Here is a 7,613-nt window from a genome sequence, read left to right as displayed (position 1 = left end):
GGAGCGGTACAACACGAACATTCTACTGGACGAATCTACTTTGGGCGTGACCGATGCAATAGAAGCCCCTGGACATATCTAACAGCTGCCAAGGACTCTTTCAAGATGAAGAAGTAATATTATATCAAGTAGAAGTCCTAGTCGGTAAAGTTTACCCTGACCGTCGGGATCGAACCCAAATCGAAAGCTAGTATTCCATTTCCAAATTACCATTCTTTCAAGATTTTATAATAATATGTTCAATGACTTTACTTGAATCTTAGCAGGGCTGTTGGCAATGTTCTGGAATCTCGCCATGATTCCTGAAGTCAAAATCTTAAATCTTTTGAAAAATCTTTTCATTTTACTTTAAACCTTTCCATCTGCAATAATTTAGAGATTCTATTTGAAATGCTTCAGGAATTCTTTTGCAAATATTTTCCGTTATCGGTTGTGAATACTTCTGGATTCCTTCGGGAATTTTTTCGGGACTCGTTCAAGAATCCTTTCAGAATTCATTTGCGAATACTTTTCGAATGCATTTGCAATGCATTTCCGAGATTCCTTCGCGAATTTTTCGAGAATCCTTTCAGGATTATTTTGCGTTTCGTGTTTTCAAAACTCCTTCGCGAATCCTTTCAAAATTCCTTTGCGGATTCCTACGCGATATCTTCACGAATCTTTTCGGGAATTCTTTTGTGATTCCTGCATGCATCCTCTCGAAATCACTCTGGGAATCTGTTCGTGAATCCTCTCGAAATTGCTTCGTAAAGCATCCAGCTCCACGAGCCCTTTCGGGAGCCTTCATGAATCCTTTCGGCATTCCTTCGCGAATCATTCGGTAATCCTTTCACAATTCTTTTTAGAAGTCCTGCGAGAACATAACTTGCTACTGTATAACGATATATGTAAATAGAATTTAAATAAACATTTTTAAATAATTCTAAAATTTTCAATGTAAACAAAGCAAAGAAAAGAACAAAAAAGAAGAAGAATCATCTAGTACCCATATCTCCATCATATCTAGCAAAAGTCTAGCAGAACTGTGGTACCCAAGTCTAGGAGATATCTCTGCGTTATCTAAGAGAACCGATGTGTCAAATCCCTCTCGGTTTAACCGGTTGAAACGGTCTACTCGTCTAAAATCTGAGGTAGATACCGGTGTAAACGGTTGTTGCATTTGAGGCGGATTTGAGGTCTGATAGGTGCTAGACATCGAAGGAAAATATCTAGGAGACTAATTTTTTTGTCTCAGAGATATCACGGTAGAAGTCTAAAAGATCTTTCCGAGCGGGATGCTGTCAGTGTGCCGGTTTCGAATAAATTGTGTCTTGGGAGAACATAACCTAGAAAATCGATAGCTTATTTGTTACGAAATAATGATGTCTCATAACTCTTTGAATATTTACTATTTTTTGAGACGTGCCATCATTATGAAATTCAATAGCGAACAAGAAGAACATTCCCCATCGAATGCAACTTGTTGTAGCAAAATCGATTCAGGTTTAGTACTAGAAAAATTGTCTAATGTTTCAATGCACACACACGCACACACACACGGACAGACAGACATTTGCTCAGTTTGTCGAGCTGAATCGAATGGTATATAATACTATGGGTCTACAAGCGCTCTATAAAAAGTACGTTTTGGGAGTGAAATGAAAGCCTTTCTGGTACAACTTTGTTGTACGAGAAAGGCAAAAAGGAAAAAAATGGGGTTTTGTAAAATGTCTTCAGTATTCTTTATCCGAATATTTGCATTGAAATTCATACCGTGGACCCCCGATAATTTGAACGGCACCTCATTCACATTAACGGGGTTCATTTTTAATTTGAACTTCTGGTTACTCTATAAGCATCAGAAAAACTGGTTTCTGGCTGCTCTCTTTGCTGGTTTGTTTTGATTCTGCGTTCTATTTCACGATGTTCCATTTTTCTTCTCTCGATTCCACGTGGTGAATGACGTTTGAACCATTTTTAATTTGAACGATGTTCAAACCAACGGTGCTCAAATTAAAAAGTGTTCAGATTAAAAACGGTCATATGGGGTCTACGGTATTTAATTAAACAAACAACTCCCGTAAAAGCTAAACACAGCAATGACACCAAATGGAATTTTTACCCGCCAATAAACTGCTTTTTATGCATTTTTCAGCCGTATTTGCATACTCCAAAAAGCATACAAAATACTCCCTCTCCATAACTTTAAAGTAAGCATTTTTGACGTATAGGCATCATTCTCAAAAGTGATTCAAATGTACTAAAAACAGTATTCCAGTATAACCGTGTAGCCAGCAAAGATGTTCCGGACAGCGACAATATTTCTCTGTAGTTTAAAATCACTTTCTCCTAAAATGCATTACTATTATTATTATTCAATAGACCAGTGCACGATGACAGTTCACAGGTTGTCAGTTCACAGATCTTATGCTACGTTTTGACAGGGCAAGTGAATTGAACAACTCAGTTGAATTCAATTGACTTGCCAAAAGTTGAACATGTTCAACTTTCTTTTCGTTCAAGTGAATTGAATTAAGGTGTTTACACGTTCAGTTCGCGTTCGATTCAAGCGACTTGCTCAATTCACTTGCCTTGTCTAAACGTAGCATTAGTCTTCGAAGCTTCCGATAAAATTGTGTCGTCATTTTATTCGCATGTAGATGTCCATTGCATGCATAGAATATCAGTGAAATATTTGGATCACAGCAACTTTAAACTAAAAATATTAAATTTGATTTTCCCCTCATCGATTTTTCTTCTAACGCCTTGTTCACAGAGCAAATGTTAAAATAAGTGAGGTTAATTTAGAGTCTGTATTGATCTATTGTTTTTGTGTATTAATGCGTCATTTTATCTACGGATAAATCCACTTTGCAATTACGGCGAATATCTTGGAAGCAACGTGATGATTTTATTTGACTGAAAATTTGAAAAACATGAATAGAAAACTGTTGGGGAAACCAGCGAGTTTGTTCTACACCCGTTTCAAATCACTCAGAGACTGAGTGAAATTGCCGTCTCTTTTATCCCACGTAAAAAGTTACTCAATTTTCGTAAAAGTGGAACTACTCAAAATTTGAGTAGTTCCACTTTTTACGAAAAATGAGTAAGATTTCCGTGAGAAAAAGAGACGGTAATACAATTTCACTCAGTCTTCGAGTGATTTGGAACGGGCGTATTTCGCTCCAGATTCAAACTACAATAGTAGTCGAAAATTTGGAATGAATATGAATCACTACTTAGAATTATTTTGGCAATAAACATTAGAAGAGGTGTTTTGACAGTTTTTCCATGGGAAAACTATCAAGAAACCTGCACTCAAGCGTATCAATTGTGTTTAACCCATAAGAACTTTGTGAATCCATTTATGAGGCTCTTGTTTGAAAATACTGTAATGTTAAAATAATAATATTTCTGGTTACCACTAAAAATAATGTGAAGAACTTTTATATGTAAGACTTTGAATTTCACGACTGTTACATTTTTTGCGTGTTCTAGCAGAACTTTTATTGTATAACATTTTCATTGCTTTTATAGGGACACACTTACATTCCGGCCTAAAAGTGGGAATGAGCAACTAAATAAAATATTTCTAATATGCATATAGTAATGATATTATTTTTCTTGTCGTTACTCTGGAACGTGCGAAATGGACGGTAGCAATCAGCACCGATCATCATGTTCACTTCGGTTTGGCAGCTGTGATGATGAAAAGCGGGCTCCACGATAATTCCATTATCTATCAAGTAGCGCTTCTGCGAACTCAATCATGATTCATTTAGGGTTTCTTCAAATAAATCATAGATACCAGATCGAATTGAATATTCCTGTTAAACCACTAATAAAAAGTGGACTTAGAATGGGTAAGAATTCTGATTTTCTGTTAGAAGAATCAAAGTTACCAAATATTCATTACAAATTACTAGAATTTCCCACCAAATTCTTGGTAGACAGTGAAGGTGAAGATAATATGACAGCTACGATAGAATTCTTTGCACACAAAGAAAAACTTGTTAAGGAGCACTTTACTGCATGTTTGTGGAAAACAGGATTCTCATGCTTTAAATTTGATTTAATTCTTATTGCGCGCGTGTACTGGGTCGAGGAAAAGGAACACCAATGTTGCGCGATGGCATTCATTTGCTGATCGCAGTGGGGAGATGACGCAGAAATCGGAACTATCTGACTGGCAAAGGATTCTCCAAAAAAGAATGAAAACTTTATTTTAAGATAAAAAGTTACATATTTTTATGTAGAGGAAGGTGGTCGATTGTCAGCACCACTTTTATTTATAGTTCCTGTATTTGTCCAGCAAATTAATGAGGGTAATGATATTGCCATACACGCTAAGGTTCTTAAAGGTAGCCTTACACCTCAGGATAATTTTCCAGCGGATTTTGGTCCCGTACCTGCATTTTAAATGGGGCCAGGATTTTGATTTTCCGTGCCCAAAATCGGCTTATCGCATATGTAAAAACACATGGGGAAAAAATCCGCGGATCTCCTGGATCACCTTTAAAGGTAGCCTCACACCTCGGGAATTTGGTTATAGATTTTTCTCCATGTATTTTTACATATACGATGTTTTCCAGGATTTGGTACGGAAAATCAAAATCAACCCATTTAAAGCCCCGGGACCAAAATCCAGCAGTTTCAACGGATCCAGATCACCTTTAAAGGTAACCCTCACACCTCGGGAATTTGGTCCACAGATTTTTCTCCATGTATTTTTACATATGCGATGTTTTCAGGATTTGCTTTGGAAAATCAAAATCCAGGCCCATTTAAAATACACGGAGACCAAAATCCGGCGGTTTTTTTTCGCCGAGGTGTAGAGAGCTGTCTCATTTAGAGAATTAAACTCAAATTAAACTTAAAATGATAGTTCAATAATTATCGAATATACCTGCTCGCATAGCAATATGGCCTTTTTAAAAGATATCCCGTTTTTTTTTGCAATGTCTCATTAGTTTTTTGGGTAATACAGTGATCGTTTTGCCTGGTGGGGCACGACCTCACCCCAACTAGCGAATGCCGTTCGCTTTCTGACGTTTTGGGGGCGTTTTGACAAGCGTCAATGTTTGTTTACTTTTTGCATTGAGCAAAGGAAAATTTTTGCCAGAAAATATCGACCCCGCCTAACACGGAAACAAAACGTCAACGCATTTTTGACATCACATTCTGACGTTTAGCTGCTTTTTAATTGGGTTTCGCTGATTGGTGAACCCCTAAAAAAACCAATTATTAACGTTCACTGTACCAACCATTTCTTATTTCCTGGTGGTTCTCTTGTTTTCAAACTGTCACTTTCAAATTGTATTTCAAAATAAAGACCTTACCTTAAAGGCTACCTTACACCTCGGAAGAATTTTCCGCCAGATTTTGTTCCCCATTCATTTTAAATGGGGCCGGGATTTTGATTTTCCGTGCCCAAATCCAGCCTTCGCATGTGTAAAATGCATGGGGAAAAAAATCCGTTCAAATTCCCGAGGTGAGAGGCTGGCAAGGCTGCCTTACACCTCAGGCAGCTCTTCCACCAGATTTTGATCCCGTCAATATTTAAATGGGGAGCAGGATTTTTGATTTTCAAATGCTTAAATCCCGGCTTATCGCATATGCAAAAATGCATGGGGAAAAAATCTAGCGGACCAGAAATCCCGGGTGTGAAAACTACCTTAAGGCTTCGGTCGATTCCTGAATTAAAACCGCTTAAAAGTGACAGTTCGGAAATTATGAAATACTCCGGTCATAAGAATGGCTGGTATACTAACAAGACCAACAAAACATCTATAGAAAATTATTCAATATCTGTCAATTTTAATATCTGTCATTTTAAAGTTTAATTTGATTTCAATTCGCGAATCTTTTAAAAGCCTGAAAATTGCGGCCAGAGTGAACATAGTGCGAAGCGAAGACGTCCTTTGATTTGTAGCTCCTTGTGTGATTATTATTCCTTTTGCGTGATTTCGCGCGGCGTCGCGTAGACGCGTCTACTCTGGCAGGCACCTAAGGTGCCTGCCAGAGCGCGACGCCGCGCGAAATTGCACGCAAAGGAATAACAATCAATAAGGAGCTGTCAAATGGTACGCATCGCTTGACAAAGCATTTCGCGTCTCTGGCCGCACCAAAAGGGTGCAAACCAAAGTAGACGCGAAGTGCGATGCGAAGCGAAGCGTCCATACGATTTGACAGCTCCTGTATTGATTGTTATTCCTTCGCGTGTAGCTTTCGCGCGACATCACTTCGAACGCGTCTACTCTAGCCGGCACCTAAAGAGGTACGGAGCAAAATAGAACAAACTCGCAATTTCCCCAGCAGTGCTCAAATCATGTTTTTCAAATTTTGTGTATGGTGTATACATGCCGTCATTTTATCTACAGATCAATTCACTTTGCAATTACGGCGCCTTTCTTGGCATCATCATTATTATTTCATTTATTTGAAAGATTTTGAAAACCAGAATGGAACACTGCTGGGAAAACCAGATTAAAACTAGAATATAGTGGTCGAAAATTTTGAATGCACTTGGAATCTTTACTGATTTTACTCTTATCAAAGAGAAAAAAACTCGAAACAGAATTTCATTTGATAATAAAAATCTTTTCTTTATAAATAAAACAAAACTGCTCCTGCTCAACTTCTTTACGAACGTGCTTTTATGACATTTTTCAAGAATGGCTGCATCATTTCTGTCAAACGTTACGTCAGGATGCCATCAGCCGACCAGTAGTTATTTTTCCAATTTCTCCTATATTTCCATAAAAGAGCATTTAATAATGAAGCCAGAAAATAATATCTAATTTGTTTGCACTATCGAACGACATTGAGTCACTCTCAAAATTGAGCGTACAGTATGGTTTAGTTGACTACATTCGAAAATTTCAAAAGGAAATTAAATGGTTATCTCGGTTGTTTTAATGCATTTCAATATTCATCCCTTCCTTCAATGTATGCGTACATAAAATTGTTGAAATTTTTTTTTTCTCCTAAAAGTTCATTGTTTGAGAATAAATCTCAAAATACGCATATTAGATATGTGACAAAATTGAGCGCACAGCTAATAGTTTTCTATAAAATTTCTTTATAAACAAGATTAATGTATTTTAATATTGTTTTTTCATGATCATATTTATAATAATAGACATCATGAGCATTCAATGTTTTGAAATTAAACCATGTTTTGGTCAAAATGGCGAACCAGTGATAGAGTAAGAACATTGCTATTTAACAATTCAACACCATAGGCAAAATAAATGCTTTAATTTGTATGTTTCACCAGCATCGTATCTTATATATGATGAATAAGTAATCGAAATCGAGCGAGACAGCGATTAATTTGTCAAAATACAGTCGATAGTGATGAAAACAATTGAAAACATACAGAAGAAAACGTGCAAATGTTAGGAATGACATAATTCCAAATTAAGTATGTTTTTTTAACTTAGAATTTGTTTAAAAGCTCGATTATTGTCTCAGGTCTGTAAGTAATAGTAATATTATTGAATCCAATCATCCACAGTCAAATTCTAAAAGAGTACAAGATGCATGATAAGGTACCGAACATAAGAAACTGGCTTTCAATCCCGAAGAGTACTTCTGATTGAATATTGAAAAGATAACCCTAAAAGTATTAA

General features: G+C 36.7%; 1 pseudogene; it reads left to right on the top strand.

Annotated features, from left to right (window-relative positions):
- Positions 1-3,081: 3,081 nt before the first annotated feature.
- Positions 3,082-4,208, top strand: LOC134210544 (adipose-secreted signaling protein-like; annotated as a pseudogene).
- The last annotated feature ends 3,405 nt before the right edge of the window (positions 4,209-7,613 follow it).

Source organism: Armigeres subalbatus, chromosome 2 (genome assembly GCF_024139115.2).
Source record: "Armigeres subalbatus isolate Guangzhou_Male chromosome 2, GZ_Asu_2, whole genome shotgun sequence".
NCBI lineage: Eukaryota > Metazoa > Arthropoda > Insecta > Diptera > Culicidae > Armigeres > Armigeres subalbatus.
The sequence above is the reverse complement of the archived record's forward strand: the minus strand, read 5'-3'. Positions and strand labels throughout refer to the sequence as shown.